The 21,010-nt window shown below is 48.2% G+C and overlaps 1 protein-coding gene across 1 annotated transcript in view; it reads left to right on the forward strand.

Annotated features, from left to right (window-relative positions):
• TENM4 (teneurin transmembrane protein 4) overlaps positions 1 to 21,010 on the forward strand; it is a 721,609-nt gene that overhangs the window by 223,471 nt on the left and 477,128 nt on the right. Inside the window, exon 3 of the mRNA XM_059187848.1 lies at positions 5,662 to 5,763. The gene's annotated coding sequence lies outside the window, so the exon portion shown is untranslated. The remainder of the gene's footprint in view (positions 1 to 5,661; positions 5,764 to 21,010) is intronic.

The following is a 21,010-nucleotide window of genomic DNA, read 5'->3' on the forward strand; positions in this document are numbered from 1 at the left end:
GAGGAGGGAGCCTGCCCACCCAGGGAGCTCCACCTGGCTCTGAGCGGCTTGAGCCCGACGGTCCTGATCTTTCCACCCTCCTGACGCCCTCTCTGAAGAAGGTGCTGTTCTGTGTACGTAGTTGATCCTGTTTGGGGTCTGTGTCTGTGTGCGTCTGTGTGTGTGTGTTTCTTTTTAATCTGAAAATGGTCTTTAAGTCCGCAAGCAGCAGCTGCAGCTGCCATAATTAAAATGAAATAACCTGCTTCTTCTAGTCCTTAGGGAGAAAAATCTTAAAAAAAAAAAAAAAAAAAAACATATTGTAAATGGACTCCAGAATGTGGTGAATGTCCTCATCTCTCTCTCTCTTTACTTGCAACAAGTTTCCTGGCTTTGCTTTTCTCTGGAATTGGCGGAAAGAAGGAAATTAACTGTTACCGAGCGTTTACCCTGGCCCCACGCAGTCCGCAGGGCTGTCCCAACTGCACAAGTCAGCATTTGAATCCAGTTTGATTCATCATTTCTTTTCCCTCTGTCGGGAACCCTCCAGTATCCTGTTAGATAGACCCCAGATCTCTCAACCTGGCCTGGCTCTGTCCAGAGATCTGGGAGGCTTGGTATTATTAAGATGTTATTGAAAATGTTGGCGCATATAATTGGCTCAGATTGGAAACCAAAGTTCTTAGCAGGGTAACAAGGTGAAATAGTCTGTGCAAATGATGGCATGATAATGAGACAGTTTTCAGAGGATCCAATGTGCTCTTGAAGGTGTTGCTCAAAAGTCACTCTTCAAACCAGGCTGGGAAAATAACACAGGAGCTGAAGCCTCTGTGGTTTGTTTGGATCTTAGAACAGGGTAACTAAGGGAGAAAGGGAAAACTGTGTGCGAGAAATTGAAGATACAATGGTCTATGACTCAAGGAGGTCCCAGGCCGGTGGAAGGGAAAGACGTGTAGACCAATAATTAGAATATGTTGGTAAGCGCACTTGGGTAGCTCGGTAGGGCAATTGCCTTTGGCTCAGATTGTGATTCTGGAATCCCAGGATCGAGTCCCGCATTGGGCTCCCAGCTCCGTGAGGAATCTGCTTCTCCCTCTGACCTTCTCCTCATGCTCTCTCTCTCTCTCTCTCTCACTCTCAAATAAATAAAATCTTAAAAAAGAAGAAGAAGAAGAAGACGTTGGTAAGAGAAGGACTAGGTCAGAGATACATACAACTTGCTGTAGTTTCAGCTCTTTTTTCCTCCAAAAATCCATCTCTTCAACTGGCACTTTGTGAGGAGAGCCAACCTCATGGGGAGAGCAATGCTCAAAATGTTGAACATGAAAAGAGAAGAAGAAATTATTTTATGTTCTTATGTCTGTGCCGGGGTCTGCCATTTAGCCTAATCCCTGATAATCATCCCCATTTAATAATGAGGAAATATAAGGAGCTCAGCAGTTTGCCCCAGGCTGGGTGCCATGTGATCCAGAGCCCCTCTGTTTGCTGCTAAAGCCCCTGCTCTTCCTGTCGCATGGGGCTTCCTCTAAGAAAGGACGCACTCCCGATTCTCAGGTGCACACAGCCCACCAGGACCTGTAGTCAAAATGAGGAAATCTTCTTTTGTTCCCCATACAAAAAGCAACAACAACAACAAAAACCCAAGGTTTGATAGCAGGCTTTTTTTTTTTTTTTTTTTTTTTTAAGATTTTATTTATTTATTTGAGAGAGAAAAGGAGCACAAGCAGGGAGAGGATCAGAGAGAGACACAGACTCTCCACCAAGCAGGGAGCCTGATGCAAGCTCCATCCCAGGACCCTGGGATCATGACCTGGGCAAAGGCAGACACTTAACTGACTGAGCCACCCAGGCGCCCCAAATCCAGGTATCTTGATAGGAGTGACCCATGGTCCTCTCCAGGCTGTAGATATGACAACCCAGTTCAGGTGGATTGAGTCCCCTGAGTAACCTCCCGAGCAATGGAGTCAGCCCAAAGCATAGAAACTCTTGGTCCCTCGTGGGTGTTGTACATGGCCCGCCCAAGCAGTTTCCTGGGCATCCATGAGACACTCCACCTGGGCTCCTGGGTCCGCTGCTCCTGTTACCATGGTAGGCTGAGCAAAAAATGGAAAGACAAAAGCAGACTATGCTCCGAGGGAGGAGGGTGGTCTCCTGCTGCTACCTTTGAAATTCTCTGCAAGAGACTGCTGTCTGGTGATTGGGACTCCACTCAAGGCATCCTCTTACCTCCTTGATTTGTGGCCACATTGGGGAAAATGAACAGAAGCAGAGGTGCTCTGTGCTGCATTCCACCCCGGCCTCTTAGAGGCAGTCCAGGAAACAATCCCATTCTGCCCACCTAGGTAGGCAGGAGGGTGCTCTAGAAGCAGGAGGTGTCATGAGAGTATCAGGGTTCGGGTGTTCTGTGCTGCGTCACAGCATGCTTTATGGCTCACCTGGAAAGAGAACAGGGTTTAGATTTCGTCTCCACCGCTTCCTAGCTGGGGGATTAGAGGCAAGCGGCTTAAATTCCCCAAACTCTCCTTTTCTTGTCTGCAAGTCTGGAAGGATAATGCTTGCCCAGCACCGTTGTTTAGAAGGTTCCATGAGATCAAATACCAACCAGCCTAGCCTAATTCATCATCTTACAGCAGATCTCCAGTCATGTCACACCTCTGTTCAACAGCCCTTAGTGGCTCCTAATTACTCATTGAATCACGCCATCTTCTCTGGCATGGCTTTCAGGGCCCTGTTTGTTGGAGCCTACATCACCTGTCAGGTGTGTCGCCCTCTGCCCCCTCCACACAGCCCATGTTCTGGGAAGCTGGGCTACGCCCTGCATGCATTCCCCTCTAGTTCTTTGCTCCCTGGTGCAGAGTACCTGCCCTGAGCCCAGGCCACCCCGCCTGTCTTGGTGCAGGCTGTGCTGAAACACTCTGTTGTCCAGATCACTCCCTGATCTGTCAGCTACGCTGGTCTCTTCGTTCCTCTGTCCCCGCGTTGGCTTTCATCTGTATCTCTCTTGCAAAACGGCCAGGCCTTCTCCTTCCTTGCCGGGCTGTGAGCTTCCTAAAGGCAGGATCTGCTTCTGAGTCATCAGTGGGTCCTGCATGACACCTTGCCCTCGCTACATGAATGAGTGACTGAGAGCAAGGGAGGGAATGAATGAAGGCTCCAATCCCTTCTGAGCTGGGTTCCCCCTCCATAAGCACCTCCGAGACCGTCCACGCATGAACCCTTTCCTTTCACTCACTGTGGTCCTTGTTGGAGGTACTTCAAAAAAGAGAGAATTCAGAGATATGAATTGAAGATGAAATAAAGAGGTGAAAAGGAGTTGAGGTTTTCCCTAAAACCCTGGCAAAGAGGAAGGTGGAAGGGAAGAAAAACTAGTTCAGCCACTTCCCCAAGAGGGGGAGGGATCCTAAGGCCCAGGCTGAAACACAAGCCATGGCCCGAAGCTATGGGGGCAGAGTGGAATTTTAGGACAAAAGAGAGGAGTTTGAGGAAGACCCTGAGTATTTTGTCTGAGTCACTGCCTATGGCCAGGACCCCGGCAGGACCCTGCCAGCAAAGCCAAGAGCTCTGAGTCCTAAAATCCACAAGACGCTGGGCCCTCGGGAGAAGCCCCCACACAGGAGAAAGTGCCTCTTACGGGCCCCTTGTTAGAGCAAAACAATCTGCCGCAGCTCCCTGAAACTTTGGTGGGGAAGTTTACAATGAGCAAGGCGTGGTGAAAAGAAATTAGGGACATGATAGCCGTGACTGCTCATTCAAGATGCCGAGAATGATTGTCCCATGCTCTGTGGGATGCTGCCTATGTCTTATTACAGTCAGTGTAGTGTGATTTATAAACACTTTTCTTGGCGTACCTGTAGACTGTGTCAGTTCTATTTCTGCTGGGCAGGTCTGGTCGGGGGTGTTGGGGAGCCTGACCTCTGAGGGCGGGGAAGGGACAGTCTGCTCTTGGGCCTGGTAGTGTTCTTGCCTGATACAGTTCCTCTTTGATCAGAATAACAAGTGACAATAAAGAAACATGAAATTCAGATGAAGCTAACAAAATGTCACCCTTCAGGAAATTGTGGTGTTAATAGACATGACCACTAATTCTTCACTTTATATGGACAATCCCGTCTCCGTAGCTCGGGCCCTACCTTTATTTGGCAAATAGGTAGTCAGGGAATTTCTTTTCTTTCTTTCTTTCTTTTTTTTTAATTTATTTATTTTTTAATTTTTTATTTTATTTTTTTTTTAAAGATTTTATTTATTTATTTGACAGAGAGAGATCACAGTAGGAGAGAGGAAGGGAAGAGATCACAGAGAGAGAGGAAGGGAAGCAGGCCCCCTGCTGAGCAGAGAGCCCGATGCTGGACTCGATCCCAGGACCCTGAGATCGTGACCTGAGCCGAAGGCAGCGGCTTAACCCGCTGAGCCACCCAGGCGCCCCATCTAAAAAATAATTTTTACCTCAGATGTCTAAATGCATCCTTCATGCCTTCTTCTTCAGCCTAATGGGTCTTTTTTTTATAAAAAGGCATTTTGTGGTGCTTTCAGTGGGTGTGACAGTTGGTGCAGGAGAAAATAAACAGATCTTGGGGGCCTCTGTTCAAATTTCATTCCCCCTCTTGCAATGACCTGAGGCAGATGACTTAAAACTTTTTTTTTTTTAATTTTCACACCTAGCTTTTTATTTTTTTTTAAAGATTTTATTTATTTGAGAGACAGAGAGAGTGAGCATGAGCAGGGAGAGAGGCAGAGGGAGAAGCAGACCCCCTGATGAGCAGGGAGCCCGACATGGGGCTCCATCCCAGGACCCTGAGCCGAAGTCAGATGCTTAACAGACTGAGCCACCCAGGCTCCCCACCTTGAGCTTCCCCTTACTTTTCTTTTGAGTAGGGTAACATTTCTTTTACTCATTTCATCAACCTTTATCATGTGCAGGTACCTCCTTAGGCACCGAGATGGTGATGAGTCAAAATCACTGTCACAGAGTTCTAGGGGCAGGGGGGATGTCACCGGTCACCAGGCTCAGAGTCTTCCTGTTTCACATGAGGAAACATAGGCTCAAAGAGAGGGTGAGATTTGCTAGAGGTTGCAATGTGACACACAGGTGTGCCAGAGCCAGAGTTCTTGTGTGTGAGGAACTCGGCCCAGGTGACTCCCAACGTCTGGTAAATCCCAGGGAAAGTCGCCATTTTATAGGGCAGGACACTAAGGTTCGAGGCGATTCAGTGATGCATTTATTTGCCTGGTGAATCAGTGATAGAACTGTTGACGGAGGGGCCTCATGGCCATCCCCCACGCCCCACTTCCACCACAGCACCTTGCCCGTTCTTCACAAAACACTCAGTTCACCTCTGCTCCAAGTCCTTGCAGAGCACTACGGTCATAAAGAGGACTGATCTGCAGTCCCTGCCCTTGAGGGGTTTGGTTAGACAAGACCATTATTCCCACAGCCCAAGATGAGGTGGGGGAACAGAGGAAGGTATGCCAGAGCTGCCCAGGAAAGTCGCATAAAGGAAGTACACTTCGGTGGGATTCCTCCCTACTCCCCCCAGCGCTTCTCTTCCTTGCTGTGGGATCAGGAACAAGCTCCTCCCCCCACTGGCATGTGTTCGCAATGGCTGCTGGGGAGAAATCTGTGGGAAAGAGGCCAAAGCATCTTGCCACCTCACTCAGTAGGGTCTGTGTTCTCTGCTTCAACAGAAAGGATCCTGACCTGTCCTCCAGGATCCGATGGCCCTGGAGAGAGGGCTACAGGGCCCAGGGACACTGCTGACTCTTCACAACGTGCTGACATGGAGCCAGGTCAGTCCCCTTGTCTGCTCTGATGTTCTGTATCATCAACTGCAAACCTGTGGTCTTAATGAGAAATGCCATCTTGGAATCTGAAACCATGCATATGTTTTGGTGGAAGGCTTCGGCCACTAGGTGGGCAGGGGCAGCAGCAGCCATCAGGATTATTCTAGAATCTGGGAGACTAGGGGCAGGGTTTATAGTTGGATGGTTACCTGTTGAGCTGAGCTGGAGTGGGATCAGAAGCATAGTTGGGAGTGTGGCAGGAGGAGCTGAGTGGGTAGCTGCCTGGATAGGGGGCTGGAGGCCAGGTCCAGCTAGCCAAAACGGCCTTCTCAAGGCTTTTCTTCCTCTTGCTATACAGAAGAACAATGACCAAAAAAAAAAAAAAAAAAAACAAAAAACAGTACAAAACACCTGGGTTGCATCAGGAAAATGGAAGGATGTTTCAGGCTAGATCATGGAGGCTAGGTCATGGTAAAGAAGGCTGAAGAGGCAGAGGACTTGGAACCCGGACCTAGGGAGCGAGCCCTTTAGTGAAGACCTACTGTGAACCAAGCACCTTTTCTTATCCTCCAAGCAATCTTGCAAGGTAGATGTCTGAGTTTCACTAGGCTCAGTTATGCTCCAGTAATAAATTCATTCCAGAATCTCTGGCTCAACACAGCAAAAGTGTATTTCTTGTTCATGCTCCATGTCCAACCAAGGGAGGTGGAGGACTGCGCTGTACCGAGTGACTCAGGCCAGTCGGAGGAAAGCTCTGCTGGATTACAGGGATACCTCCTGGAACATTTGGACACCTTGATCTCTGCCGTCGAGACAGAGCACTGCTCCTTAAACGCTTTGGTCAAGAAGTCACCCACAGCCCGTGGGCCCAGACTAGTCACGTGGTCCTGCCTGACTTCTAGAGCTCTGGGAGGTATGGGGAAAATCAGGTTATTTGATGAGAGTAGCTGTCTCTGTCACAGGAGATATTATTTTTGTCTAAGAGGCAAGAAAATCGAGGTGCAGAGAAATTAACTGTGTTGTCTGAGGTCTTCCAGCTAAAAAGTGCTAAAGCCTAGATCTTACGTAACCTCTGATTCAGTCATTTATTTGGCAATTCGACAAAGACATACTGAATACTAACTATAAGCTTAGCACCAAGCTGGGCTCTGGGGATGTTGCAGGGGACGGATGCAGAGGTAGCTTCTGCTCTGAGCCCAAGAATGTGTTAGGTACAAACCAGGAGGAGCACTCAGCCAATCCCAACACGGCTGTCTGAGGAGAGCTGTCAAGATGGTTAGCTTTTCATGTAGAAGGATGGGTAACATGGTGTCATGTCTATTGAGGCTTTGTGCCAAGTACTTGACTGCTGCATCTCATTGAACTCAGGGCGCCCATGAGGTAGTCCTGATAATTCCATTTGTAAGATCAAAAAACTGAGGTTCACTCGGTGAGGTAAAATAGCTAAGCTAAAAGTGAACTCATCAACCCTAACTGTGCTTGCTGGTAATGCGTGTATGGCAGAAGAAGACACTGAACCTTGACTCCCCCGCTCCATTAAAACCCAGGAAATAGGCATCTATTTCCTCCTCCGAACTCTCTGCCCCAGCTTTTTACCCCCCTGGCTCCCCCAAGCATCCTGCTGGTGTCACGTGTGAACACAGCTTTTAGTGACCACAGGGGAAGCCTTGTGGGTGGCCATCGCCAACACCCATGTTGGTGTCACCCACAGAGCTGGGCCCATGGCAAGGCTTGTTGAATTCAAGGAGGGAGGGAGGCTATTGCAGAAATGTAGGTAGTGGGATCTGAGTCTGGCAGGACGGGGTCGAATCTGCGCCTTGGCCCAGGCAGATTCTTCTGTCTAGAATGTTCTCTCACTCCGGCCTCATCTCTCCTCATCCCTCCTGTTGCACTCTATATTAAGTGTACACTGACTCCATCATTTCGCTCCCCTCTTCAGCTCTGTGACCACCTCCTCTGTCCCCACACTGGTCCAAGCCATGGTCTGGTACCTGGATGATTGCAGGGGCTCCTTCTGGGGCTCTGCTTCCCCCTTCTCTCCAGGACTCTGGCAGCGGTCAGATCAGATCGCTTCTCGACTCAAAACCTGCCGTGTGCCCCCATCTTTGGCAGAGGAAAAGCCAAAGGCCTTGCAGCAACTCACTAGGACCTTTAAGAGCCAACCCGTCTCCCATCCGACCCCATCTCTCCTGCGCACCCCTCACTCATGCCATTGGTGTCTTCACCATTCCTTGACTCATAAACACACTCCCACCTCAAGGCATAAGGCGCAGATGCCTTTTTTCCAGTCTTGGAGGAAGCTCTTCAGACAGGAACAGCAGCAAACAGACCTCCACATCGCATCTGAGGGAGCAGAGCACACAGAGTCTGAAAGGTGTCCGAGGCAGGTGTGTTTGCAGCTCGGGGAGCAGCAGGAGGCCTGCCCCCACCCCCACACTCCATGCAAGGAGCCACCCTCCCGGTCCAGGCCTTCCTGTGCCCTGCTCCATTGGCTCTTGCCTACATGACACTTCTCCCCACCTGCCGCATCCTCTGTTACTCTGTGAGCTCGTCTGTGGTCTCTCTTCCCCACTGGAACTTAAACTCCGCAAGGGCAGGGGTTTACTTTGTACTGTTCCCTGGGGTGTTCTTCCTCCTGGAATGGGCACTCGGTGAGTGCACACTCAATGCGTGAATGAGTGAACAAACACTTTCACGACAGATTCCACATCAATATTTGCTTAAACGTGATAGTTGATGCCCTCCTGCCTTTATATGTGCTATTCCAAACCCAAGCTGGAATGGCCCCACTGCCCTTCTCCCCCAGCTAACCTCTCACTCTTTCTTGCTCACTCCACCCACCCAGGAGGGCCCAGTCTCAGTAGCAGAGCACAGCCTGGGCATTATCGAGCCATCCCTGCAAGTCTGGGGATATCAAGGGCAAGTGCTGCTCCTTGCTCCACCCCTGCCCTCCAAGCCTGGGGCACAGCTCGAGTCCCAATACTGTTTGCTGGCTTGAGCCAAATGGACCAGAGCACCATGTAGAATTGCAGCCGGGGGGCCATGCTCTCCTCCCCCGCATGTCACCTCACCCACAATCAGGAGGCAGGGAGCCCTTGCTGCCAATTCAGTCTCCTCCTGCTTAACGCCTGCCTCAGAGATCAGGAAGATGAGGCAAATGGGACACTAATGAGATGCAGAGAGAAAACTAAATCGGGAGGTGTTGCAAACACTGAGGAGGAGGGAGACTGATTTAAGAGGATCTCTCCAGGGTGGGAGGGGGAGTACAGGGCGGGAGTGTAGAGCCCATGGAGTCAGTGTCCCCATGTCCCACCTCTGACACCTGCATGTGGGATGGCCTGTGTGATCCCTGTAGCTCCAGGGCCTTCACTTTTCTGACTTTAAATTAGGAGCCTTTTAATTGATTGACTCATTTGTTCATTCTGGCCTTCCTACCAATTTGCCAAAAGAGATTTGAGTGGGTTAACAATCTTAACTTGATTAATTAATTAAGACCAAGAGCATTTAATGCAAAATTAAGGTAGAAAGTAAGAGAGAAGAAAAGGAAGGGAAGGGGGTGCCTGGATGGCTCAGTTAGTTAAGCATCTGTCTTTGCTCAGGTCCTAGGATCGAGCCCCACATTGGGCTGTCCATTCTACAGCGAGTCTGCTTCTCCCTCTCCCTCTGTGACTTCCCTCACTTTTGCTGTCTCTCAAATAAATAAATAAAATCTTTAAAAAAAAAAAAGGGAAGGAGAAAAGAAAAGGATTTTCAGGGCCCCTCAAACAGGGGATTCTGGGAAAAGGGTTATGTGTTGGGTATTGGATGCAGGCAACCTTTAGGATGTAAAAGTTCCGGTCAAATGGTAGTGATGATGACCAGTGCTTCTGAGTATTTCACATCCACTGTCTGATCATCCTTCAGTGACAGGCATTTCTGCTGTGTACCAAGGATCCTCACAGGGCACTTTCTTCTCTGTCTCATTGAATACTCAGAGCACCCTGCAATATGGGCTTTTAAACCCATTTTCAAGATGAGGCAACTGAGTTTCAGAGACACTCGCCATCCCTTCCTCAAACAGTGCTGGGACAATGGCTACCCACATGCAAAAGCATGAAGTTGGACCTTTCCTCACTCTGTATACAAAAATTATTAAATGCATTGTTAGCCTAAATGCAAGAGCTAAAGCTTTAAGCCCTTCAAAGAAAACATAGGCATAAATATTCCTGACCTCAGATTAGGCAGGCAGTAGTTAGGCATACACAAAAAAAGGGGAAAACAATACACAAATTGGACATCATCATAATTAACAGTTTTTGTGCTGCAGAGAACACCATATGGGAAGTGAAGATGAGCCCAGAATGGAAGAAAATATTTGCAGTCATAGATCTCACAAGGGATTTGTATGCAGAATATATAAAGAACTCTTAAACTCAGCGATAAAAAGACAAAAGGCCCTAATTCAAAAATGGGCAAAGAGATTGAATAGGCATTTCTCCAAAGGAAACAACAGAAATGGCACCATCAGAAGCACATCAGAACAGAACACATCACACCGAACAGAAATGGCAGCATCAGAAGCACATCAGAAAATGTTCCACATTTTTAGTCATCAGGGAAATGCTGATTAGAGCCATTGAGTTATTTGTGTGGGCCCTGCCTTCCTAACAGCAAAGCCTCCTGACCACATACCTCCCTGAGCTTGGGAAAGAGGTTACTGAGTGAGAGGCCTGTTCTGCCACTAGGGTTTTCGCAGGAAGCAGAAGGAAAAGGAGGGACAGAGAGGGAGGCAAGGCAGAAGGGTTCAGCCAGGGACACGCTGCCTGTGGGCTCTTTTCTTGGTAACGGGCAGAAACTGCCATCTGAGAAGGCTTCCCAGGGCCATTTGTGCCCCTTGCCCCCTTCACAGTATGCCGTACTGCAGCAGTTCTCAAACTGTCTGGTTTCAGGACCCTGTTTGACTCCTCCAAATTATTAAAGACCCCAAAGAGTTTTTGCTTATGTGGATTATGTCTATCAAAATTTGTCACACTAGTAATTAGCATTGGAAAAGAATGTTGAAATCATTATTTATAGTTTATTTAAAGTGATAATAATAAATGCTTGCAGTAACATATAATAGCACATTTTTATGAGAATGACTTTTCCACAACAAACAAATAATGTATAGGGTGGCATTGTTTTACGTTTTGGTAAATCTCTTTAATAGTTGGCTTGATCGAATCTATATCTGTTTCTGTATTCAATCTGGAAAACTCCACTGTATTCTGGTAAGAGAACAAGGATGAAAAGGGCAATATTTTAAGTAGTCCTGACCTCACCGATTTCCTGAAATGGTCTCAGGGACTTACAAGAAGTAAGGTCCTTGACAGAGTCCAGCAGAGAGTACAGAATAGGTCCTCTGTCAGCCTAGTAAAGACAGGAAGAGAAGTGAGGACAATCTGGAGAGGTGACAGCAGTCAACCTGGACGGAAGCCTGGCTGCCCTGGGGAGGCCTCAGGCCTCAGGCCTTTTGCGCATCATATTCTCCTGGCCCAGAATGCCTTCTCCATCTTGGTTTATTGGCAAAATTATCGTTGTGTTTTAAGGTTAACTTTGGATGCATCTGCCTCTAGAAAGCCTTTCTTACTATCCCAAACATGCTCAGGGCTAGGTTAAGCCCTTCTCCACGTCCCACACCATGATGGCTACCAGAAGGGCAAGCATTGCAGTAGGGGAATGGCTGGGAGGTTGAGGTCTACTGGTGGAAGCCTTGGGGTCCCAAGCAGAGGAGCTGGGGCCTTTTGTTATTCTTGTTTAAGAAGCAAGAAGCCATGAAATTTTTTCACAAACATCTACCGGATGGTGTACAAATTTATAAGTACAGAGGATGGGAGTCACCAAGGGACAGATAAAAGTCATCTGCTACTAATTCTAATTCAGTAGCAAATAAAGGGATGCAAGCCATCTAGAAGATGGTTGGAAAGGAGGAGGGAGGAAAAATGAAACTAACAGCTAATTGAGCAGTCACTTGTGCCAGGCATGCATCATATCTTTGTAACCATCACAGCACTTAGAGGCATCTTCCCCATTTTACAGATGAGCAAACTGAGACACAGTAAATTGTCTTGCTCAGGGACAAAGATGTCCTAGGATGTGAAGGAGCTGGGCTTTGAAGCCGGGTCTGTTCAAGAACATCACACTGTCTTCCCTAGGCTGAGAAAATGCAGAGTATAGTTCCAGCAGGGTGACTCGTAAGACTCAGGGGCCACTGAAACCCTTGTGCTGGTGTTGGGCTCGTGCTCCCCAGACCATCTGTCCTCTCTGGTTCCTCTTCTCTCCCCAAGTTTGTACTTTCAGCTTTTACTTGGAGCACCTGGAATGGCCACCACTCTACCATGCCACCGTCATCTTTAGTACCAGGCATCAGCTTCGACAAAGTCTTGGACCACCTGAGCTTAGAGAAGACAAGATAGGAGGAGCAGGTGACTTATGAAATCCAAAAGGTGTCCCAGATTGAGCTTGAAACTCAAGAGTTCCCTATTTTCCCAAAAGAGGAATCCCTCTGGGAAAGCACTTCTGGTCCCAGCCTTTGATGCTTCTTGGGGAAGCTGGGTGGGGAATTCTGCCCTTCCCTGAGGCCTGGCAGAGTTGGGGCTCACAGAGTGACACAGCCACTGCTCCAGATGTGGCTGTCCTTCTGATACTCCTTTACTATCCTGTCCCCATCCTTGGATAGTACTGCTGCTTTGCTGTCCAGGATTTGTGGAGTGATCACAGTGCCACTTACCAGCCAAATGCCTGGTTGATTTCCAAATGGGAAGGTCAGTGTCATTATCCTTGGTGGATTCATTGACCAGATTCTCCTCATGGTAGGGCTCACTTCCTGTTGCTAACTTACTCTTCAGTGGCACATCTCTGTGGCCAGTTCAGCCAAAGCAGCAGATCGTGGACCAGAGGCTACGGACCTCCATCACTGTGCTGCCTTGACTTACCTGCTGGGAAGTGGATGTCTTCAGACCTCTTCTAGCCCCCACAGCTTTTGTGAAAGTTCCCCTGGTGGAAAACAACTGTGAGTCAACATCTCTGAGCACAGATTCCTTTGCCTCTTTGGATTCTAACCATTTCGGAAAAGCCGAGTGTGCAGGAAATGCTCCAGGGGTGAGAACAGACATTTGTCGAGTACCTCTTACATGTCAACCACTGAGCTAGGCATTTCACAGTCCATTTCCCCCTCACAACTACCGGTTAAGTAAGCATTGTTATTTCTGATCCACAGATGGGGCCGTGGAGCCTCAGAGAGGTTCAGGGACTTTAAGTCACACAGCTGGGAAGTGGGGGAGCCTGAAACTGAATCAAGGTCATCTGCTGCAGGACCCGACTTCTCCCCACTGGGTCGAAAACAGTAACGGGAACAGCAGGAGCAAGAGCTACCGTTTGAGGCATGCTCTCTCCCCTCCAGACTCGTTTTAGCTCATTTAATCCTTTTGTGACAACCCAGGGATGTTAGGTAGTATCGTCACCCCCATTTTAGAAATGAGGGACCCAAGGTACAGAGAAGTGCTTTCAGAATGAAAACTTTCTGAAGGGCATTTGGAAGGTGAGCCCCAGCCATCTGTCACTGTTTGCTACTCTGTCATGAATAGCTCTTGCCTAAAATAAGCACAGGTCTTATTCATAGAAGGCACTTCATGTTCGGTTATTGATAATTAACTTCATGGTATTCTTACCTCCCCACTGGAATGGCTATTCTGGTCGAAGCTGACAGCCTCTGCAGGCCACTGAGTTGGGAGGGACTTTTGAGAGGTCAGACTTTACTATGGGAGTCTTTTGAGAGGTCAGAGAATTCTAGTCCCGGATCTCAGATGTTAAGCATCGAAAGCATAGAATCTGCGCTCAGACCTCTGGATACCATTGGTCTACCAGCTCTGGACTCTGGGCCAGTTACCTAATGCCTCTCTGCCTCAGTTTCCTAAAATGTGAATTGGATATAAGAGCCCACACTTTAGTGAGCTATTGCAAGTATTAAAAATCATGTAAAATGCTGATAGTCAAGGAGAACACACACACACACACACACACACACAAGACAGGTGTCCAGTGACTGTGATCTCTCATATTATAGAAGATTATTTTATAGAGTTGGACTCATAAGGTGATCTGGTTCCACACTTTCACTTGCAGGTGAGTAAACTGAGGCCCAGAGACAGGAGGTGATTGGCCCAGGTCACACAGCATTTTAATTTTCTGAATCCAAGGTTTATTCCAAAACTATAAGACAGATTTAGAACAACAGTCTGGAGGAGCCCATACATCAGCCTTCCCATTTCTAGAAGTTACAGTTGGTTATCTTTCAGTCGCTTTTTCTTCTTTGATAGTCTGTTGTTTATACTTTCACTACTTTGACGTATTTCTTTAAATATTGTACACATTTATTTCATTTTCTGCATCTGGTCATTTTAGTACCTGTAGCATTCCTAGGTCTGATTGATTTGTTCATTGCTTTTGCTCTCTCTTGCTCATGGCGGCTTGTTTCCTCACGTGCTCTGTGATTTTTTCAAGTCGTGGATTTATGACTGCTAAAACTCTGTGGGATTCCTTTGAGGCCCGAGTTGAAAATTCATGGCTCCAGAAAGGGTTTGAATTTGCTTCTGCCAGGTACCTGGAGGAACCATCAACTTGGGGTCATTTTAAACACTCAGCTTAGATTGGGGTTTTTTGTTTGCTGTTTGTTTGTTTGTTTTCCTTCTGGCCACTGAGTCAACTTCCACATAGTCAATTTCCAGACCCACCTGAGGGTCATTTTGTGATTGGAAATTCTCAGCCTTTTAACATTTTTCCTTCCCCTCTGCCCAGGCCTAGGGTTGAGTTTCCTTATTGCCTCCATCCACAAGGTGGGATTTTGTGTTTTTCTGATTCACCCTTTCTCCAAAGGGTAAATGTCTCCTTTCTGTGTTTCAGCCACAAGTGAAAGTCTCAGTTTCCCTTCCACCTTCTGAAGGACTGTGCCTTTGCTTCTTTCCTTGGCTCTTTCAAACCAGAGGCCCCAGATCACTAAGGAGTGACAGATACCCCCATGCCCCTCACCCTCTCAGTGTTTGCAACCTCTGTGAATTTGTGCTGTCTCATGGTTATTTTGACCTCTGAGGATTTCCTTCTCTTTCTTGGCTGCTCAGCTCTATATTTAAAAATAAATGTGTTTGTTTAATCTGGCATTTTCCCATGCACTGCATTAGGGTGAGTCTTCAGTCCTACTATTGGAAATAGGGGTGTGAAGCAGCTACCCCTGTCCTTCATTGGTGTGAGCACGGACTTCATCAGTTAGGGCTTCCCTGATTTTTTTTTTTTAATTTTATTTATTTATTTGTCATAGAGAGAGAAGCGAGAGCAAGTACAGGCAGACAGAGTGGCAAGCAGAGGCAGAGGGAGAAGCAGGTTCCCCGCCAAGCAAGGAGCCCAATGTGGGACTCGATCCCAGGACACTGGGATCATGACCTGAGCCGAAGGTAGCCGCCCAACCAACTGAGCCACCCAGGTGTCCCAGGGCTTCCCTGATTATTAATGGTTGACAGTTTATCATATTTTTTTTTTTCTCCAGGGTCTACAACGTGTCCCCAGAGAGCCAGGGGGAGGTTTGTGTACCATAGGCCAAGTCCATTTCTCATAACATCACCTTCTGAGATCTCAGCCTGTGTTCATCTCCATCCCCACAGGGGCCTTGATCAAGAGCATTACTATGGATGTTGCCCAATGAAAACTCTGGCTTCATGAAAGGTGCCCAAAGGGTACCACATTCTGAAGGCATGACTGCATGTTGTTGCTTGATCCAGCCATCCCTGATGTGGATTTACTAAATTTTACTAATGTGGATTTACTAATCCACTAATGTGGATTTTACTAAAGCATTAGCTCAGTGCAGCAGAGGCAGCCCAAATGATTTTAAATTCATTTGCCCATGAGTTCATTCATTCCACAGACATTCACTGAGCACCTACCACATACTGTGCCCACATTAGGCTCTGGGATAGAGAAATGGAAAAGCCACAGTCCTTCCTTTTGTGTACAAGGACTTTTACATGGACCGTAACCATGGAGTCTGACCATTGCTTTGGCAGCGGGAGACTGGAGGTGGAAAGGGGCTTATCCCAAACTTAGGTAGGGATGTCTGAGCAGGCCTCCCTTAGAAAATGGCAAGTGAATCTAAAGCATGAGGAACAGATAGCACATCTAGAAACAAAAAGGCCATGTCCCTCAAAAGAAAACATGAACACTGCCCTTGAAAGAAATGGTCTCGGTAATTTTCCTTTCCTGATCTTGGTCTGTGGGTAAGCCTTGCCCTCTTCCACTCTGGGGAACTGGGAACCATAGGTATAATTTGTACACTCTCAACAGGGTGCTATCATTCACAAAGGTGGGGGGCGGGGAATTGGTTCTTAGAGGGTCAGGAGTGAAAAAAAATCTCTGTTGCAAGAGTTTGTGATCCTCCAATGGGCTAAACAGGTATATCATACATCTGCAATATTAGTATTTTATAGGAAGAGGAAGGGAGTTGGAAAAATGCATGTCAGTAAAGCTGCCTTGGCGGCAGGGAAACGAAAAGAAAGGCTGGAAGCCTCTAATGAACTACGAAAGCAGGTAGCATGACAGCCAGCTATGCCTATGTTCAAAGCTGTGTCCCTCATGTGACAACCTGTATAACCTTGGACACAGTTAATTTCCATGAGCCTCACTTTCCTTACCTGTGAAATGGGATAATAACACCTCCCCGCCCAAGGTTATTTTGAGGTTTAAGTGAAATGATACGTGTCAGTCTCCCGGAACTTACTAGGTACTCAGTGAATGCTATTAGGAGCGAGGTCCCTGCCCCCACCCAGCCAACACATGTGTTCAGGAGAAGGCCCAGACTTGAAGAGATTTGCTGAAGGAGTGGTTTCCAGACGGTGGTCCCTGCTGCAAACCTTGGCCAGCCGCCTAGGAGAATTCCCTTCCCTGGGGCCCTGTGAATGTGCGGTGCCCCAGAAGCTCCTGGAATTATCTGAGAGAGGGATGGGCCATGCGAGTTATCAAAGACAACATTTTCTGGTGCTTCCTTCAGAGATGCAATTAATATTCAGCCTGTTTAGAGTGGTTAACCTGAGGGATGCTGAGACATCCAGGTGGAATTAAAGCTTCTTAGGGATTGTCTTTTAAGGGGAGAGTTTGGGGTTTTCCTGTGGACTCTTGAGTTAATTTGCGTGCCTCAGTCTGGTCTCCTGGTTTCTCAGGCCTCTGTGCCCCCAGTTAGGGAAGAAGCTATTGACCCAGGACCAGCTAGATGGGGTGTGGAGTAGAAGGGAGTAGTGTGGGGGAGGGGACGGCAGGGACTGAGGGGAAGGGAGGGTTAGGTGGCCTTTCTTTTTCTCCCAATGGCTCCATGCTTCTCTCTGTCGCCATCCTCACTGGCGCCCGAGGATGGCCTGAATAGATGTGAGTTCCTTGAATAACGCCTGGCACGTAACAGCCCTTATCACACGTGTTGGCTGATTTGCTTTCTCCCCACCCCATAATTATAACTAGCATCATCATTTCGTAATGTGTCGAGTGTTTTACTGCACTGTCTCACTTGACCTCACAGCAACTCAGCTATTACGTTTCTTCATCAGAGTCATCCCCGTTTTATAGATACAGAAGCTGGGGCTAAGAGAACTTAGGATGTCTTCCCAGATGACTAAAGTGCAGAGCCAGGAGGAGGCCTGGATCCCAACCCTGACCTCGTGTCCACCACCATTACTAGGTCTTCCCACAGGCAAGGCTGGCTGCCAGGTCAGTTCTGAGCCCCAGTGCCAGACACAAGGAAAGGAGGGAAGAGCCCTGGGGTCCAACAGTGGGCCCTCTGTCTCCCTCTTCCCCACCACCTTCCAGCGCCACTGCTGCCTCCACGGCCCCCTGGGCCTGTCCAGGTCAGCCAGCAACACCTAAGCCTTGGAACCTGTGAGCACCGCCACTCCCGGTAGAACCAGGTGGAGGGACCTTCTTCCCAATACGAGCTCAGTTGCCCTGCAAATGTCGTCCTCTAAATGGGTTTGTTTTCTTGGCTCGGAATCTGTCAGGGCCAGTCCAAGGGAATCCAGACTTGGCCTGGAGAACCTCCTGCAGCTCCCTCACCCCCCGTGAGCCTCAGACTGTCCACCTTACTCTCCTCTCCACCCACTACCAGGAGAAACACCACATACAACACAGGGAGTCAGGGGGCACTGGGGACAAACTAGGTTAGAAGATAATAATCTCCCACTTTATAAAGCACATTGTGGTCAGCCAGTATGTTCTTGCTCATTCTCTTGTTGATCTTCACAATAACAATTTTCAGAGGTGGGGGGTTGTTGCCGTCTCAGCCAATAAAGTGAGGGTGTACTCCAGGAGGAAGTGCGGTGTTGGAGGGGGCCTGTGACATCTGCATGCCTGGCTCTTCCCAGCCCAGGCCCTAGAAGGAAGGGAGTGTTCTGCAGCAAACACAGGGAGCATGGGGCGCACGCAGAGCTTGAACCAGGACCCCACTGGCTACAACGGCCACGTTCTTCCTGTGCCTTATGTGGGCATGTCTCAGGGAAGGGAGACTCAGCAGCCACTGGGCCCAGAGCAGCGGGTAAAATCTGGGGAGCCTTGAGGAGGACAGGAGCCAGATTTGGAGGACCAGCCCTGAGGTTTTGTTGGACTTGCATCTTTCCTTGAAGGCTGTGGAGTGGGCTTTGGTCCAGCCATGCCCAGAAAAAAAAGGAAGAGGCTCAGAAGAAAAGCAATAAAGGCAAGGAGCTGGGCCTTCAGAGATGGTGAGGAGGGAGCCCAGGGTGTCGCCAAGATATGATCCCTAAAAACAGAGGTCTGCTACTTAATGATTTTTCTCTCTACTTAATGATTTTTTTGTAGCTCCCCTTTACCCTCCAGAGGAAGAGTAGCTTAGAAGGTCCTGTATGACTCCTTTTCTCAGAAAAGCTTATCATAAACATTAAAGGAGCTCGGGCTCTGGGTTTAAATCCTAACTCTCCTCCTTCTCAAAGGTATCACCTGGAGCCACTTTCTTTATTTCCTTTTCTTTCTTTCTTTCTTTCTTTCAAGATTTTATTTATTTATTTGACAGAGGGGGCTGTGGAGAGAGCACAGGCAGCAGGAGCAGCAGGCAGAGGGAGAAACAGGCTCCCCACTGAGCAAGAAGCCCCACATGGGGCTTGATCCCTGGAGCAACTTTCATCTCCACCCCTGCGGTGCTTCTGTAACTTTGTATGTAAAATTGACAGGACGCTAATGTGTCATTGTTGTTAGGATCAGGTGAGATAACTCAGACAGCTCACCCAGGCCCACCTGCCCTAGGCCCTCACCTTGCTCTGGCCTCTCCCCCACAGCAGGGGCCACGGAGCCCACACTGGCTTCCCCACCCACATTGCTTGCCATTTTCCTGGCATGCGGTGGCATTTCTGGGTGCTTCTGCTGGGACCTTTTGCGGGCAAGGTGTCTGAGGGCTAGGCTGCCTCCAGGTGGGTGTGTGTAGAGTGAATGTGTCACTGTTCCATGCTCTGCCCAGAACCCAGAAATTCATAACCAGTGCTTGCAGGGATTTAGACAGGAAAGGTTAAAGCTGCTTGGGCAGAGGGGTAGGAGGCGCACTGAGGCCAGGGCTGCACCCATCTCTCCTGCACCCGGCAGCAGCAGACGTATCAGGGCCTCATTACCCATCCGCTGACATCACCACCCCACAGCTTGAACCTCAAGTCAGAAGAATGTTCCCCGTCTTTCCTGTTGCCTTCCAACAGAAGATGCTCTCTATTTCTGGTGCTGTTCAGGGAACCCCCTTGCTGTACTTCCTGCTTTTTCTCAAGGGCCTTCAGGAGAGGCCACATTTCATTCTGTCTACCTGGAAAACTACCTCCTTTTCTCTGTGATTTCTCCAATGAGGAGCAACTCCCCACCTACCCCCAGGTTGGGGGAAGGGCTTTGTAGCCAAATGGGTGATTCCCCTAGAAACTGGCCCCAGAGACTGAAGGCCCTGGACAGGCTTCCATGCACCCACAAGAGGCTTAGAACTTCAAAGCGAGTAGGTGCCCAGGTCCCACTTCCTGAGGGTGCCTCACCTGCTGGGGGCCCTCAACCTGGGTCCCAGGTGTCACTCTGAGCCCTGCACTCCACTGCACAGGGCTGGCCAGCATTTGTGGTATCTTTTTCTACCTTCCTTCATTTCACTTATGGAACATTCTTTGCATCAAAAAGTAGGGCAAATAGTGCAGTGAAAATCCAGATACCCACCACTCAACTGCAGTACTGAAACATCCAAGTATGGTAATAGCCCAAACCCACAACTTGTCCAGGTGCCCTTCACAAAGTGAAACCATCCATGGTATACCATGCCATGGGACACACTCCTCAGCAATAAAAAGGGACAAACTAATGACATCTGCAACATCTTGGGAATTTGGATGGGGGTGGGAAGAGCCAAAAGGTTACATAATGTCATGGATCCTCTGATGCCACAATTTCAGAATGACAGAGATGTTAAGGTGGAGGTCAGGTTAGTGGCTGGCAGGGTTTAGGGACAAGGCTCAGAGTCCCAGGGAAGTGGGTGGGGCTAGAAAGGGGAAGACACAAGAGACCCTTGCTGTGAAGGAGTGCTCTCAGTGTCCTGACTGTGCACCAACCCTGCCAGGGATAGAGTCGTATAGACCAGGACACATGCATACACCAATACATAGAAAACTGGAGCAATCCCAAAAGGCTGATGGATTGTAACAATATCAATATCCTTGTGATAGCAGTTTGTGCCATTTTGAAATGTTACCATTGTGGGAACTGGGCAATATGCATAAGGGATCAAACTTTAATTAAAAGAAAAAAGATGTTGCAAGTGAGTTCTAAAAAGAAACATTATAGATACAATTGAATACCCCAGTGGGTCCCCCCACCCCCCATCTTATTCCCTTCCTTCCTAAGAAGGGGCCACTATCCAGATTTTGGTCTCAATCATTCCCATGTTTTTATATTTTTACTATATGAGTGTGTATACAGAAAGAATGGATGGTGTCCTTTGGTATGTTTTTAAACTCCATATACATTGTATCTTTTGGAATTTACCCACTGAGTATAATCCATTGTATGACTATTGGCAAAGCTTATTTACTCTTTCTTTTGTTGACGAATTGGTTATTTCCAGCCTTCTGGGAAAAACTACACTGGTGAGGACATTCTCGCCCACATTCCCTTGTGTCCCATGCAAGAATTTATTCAGGTTATACTCAAGAGGCCCATGGAACACCTGGGTCACAGGGCATGT

Source organism: Mustela lutreola, chromosome 1 (assembly GCF_030435805.1).
Source record: "Mustela lutreola isolate mMusLut2 chromosome 1, mMusLut2.pri, whole genome shotgun sequence".
Lineage (NCBI taxonomy): Eukaryota > Metazoa > Chordata > Mammalia > Carnivora > Mustelidae > Mustela > Mustela lutreola.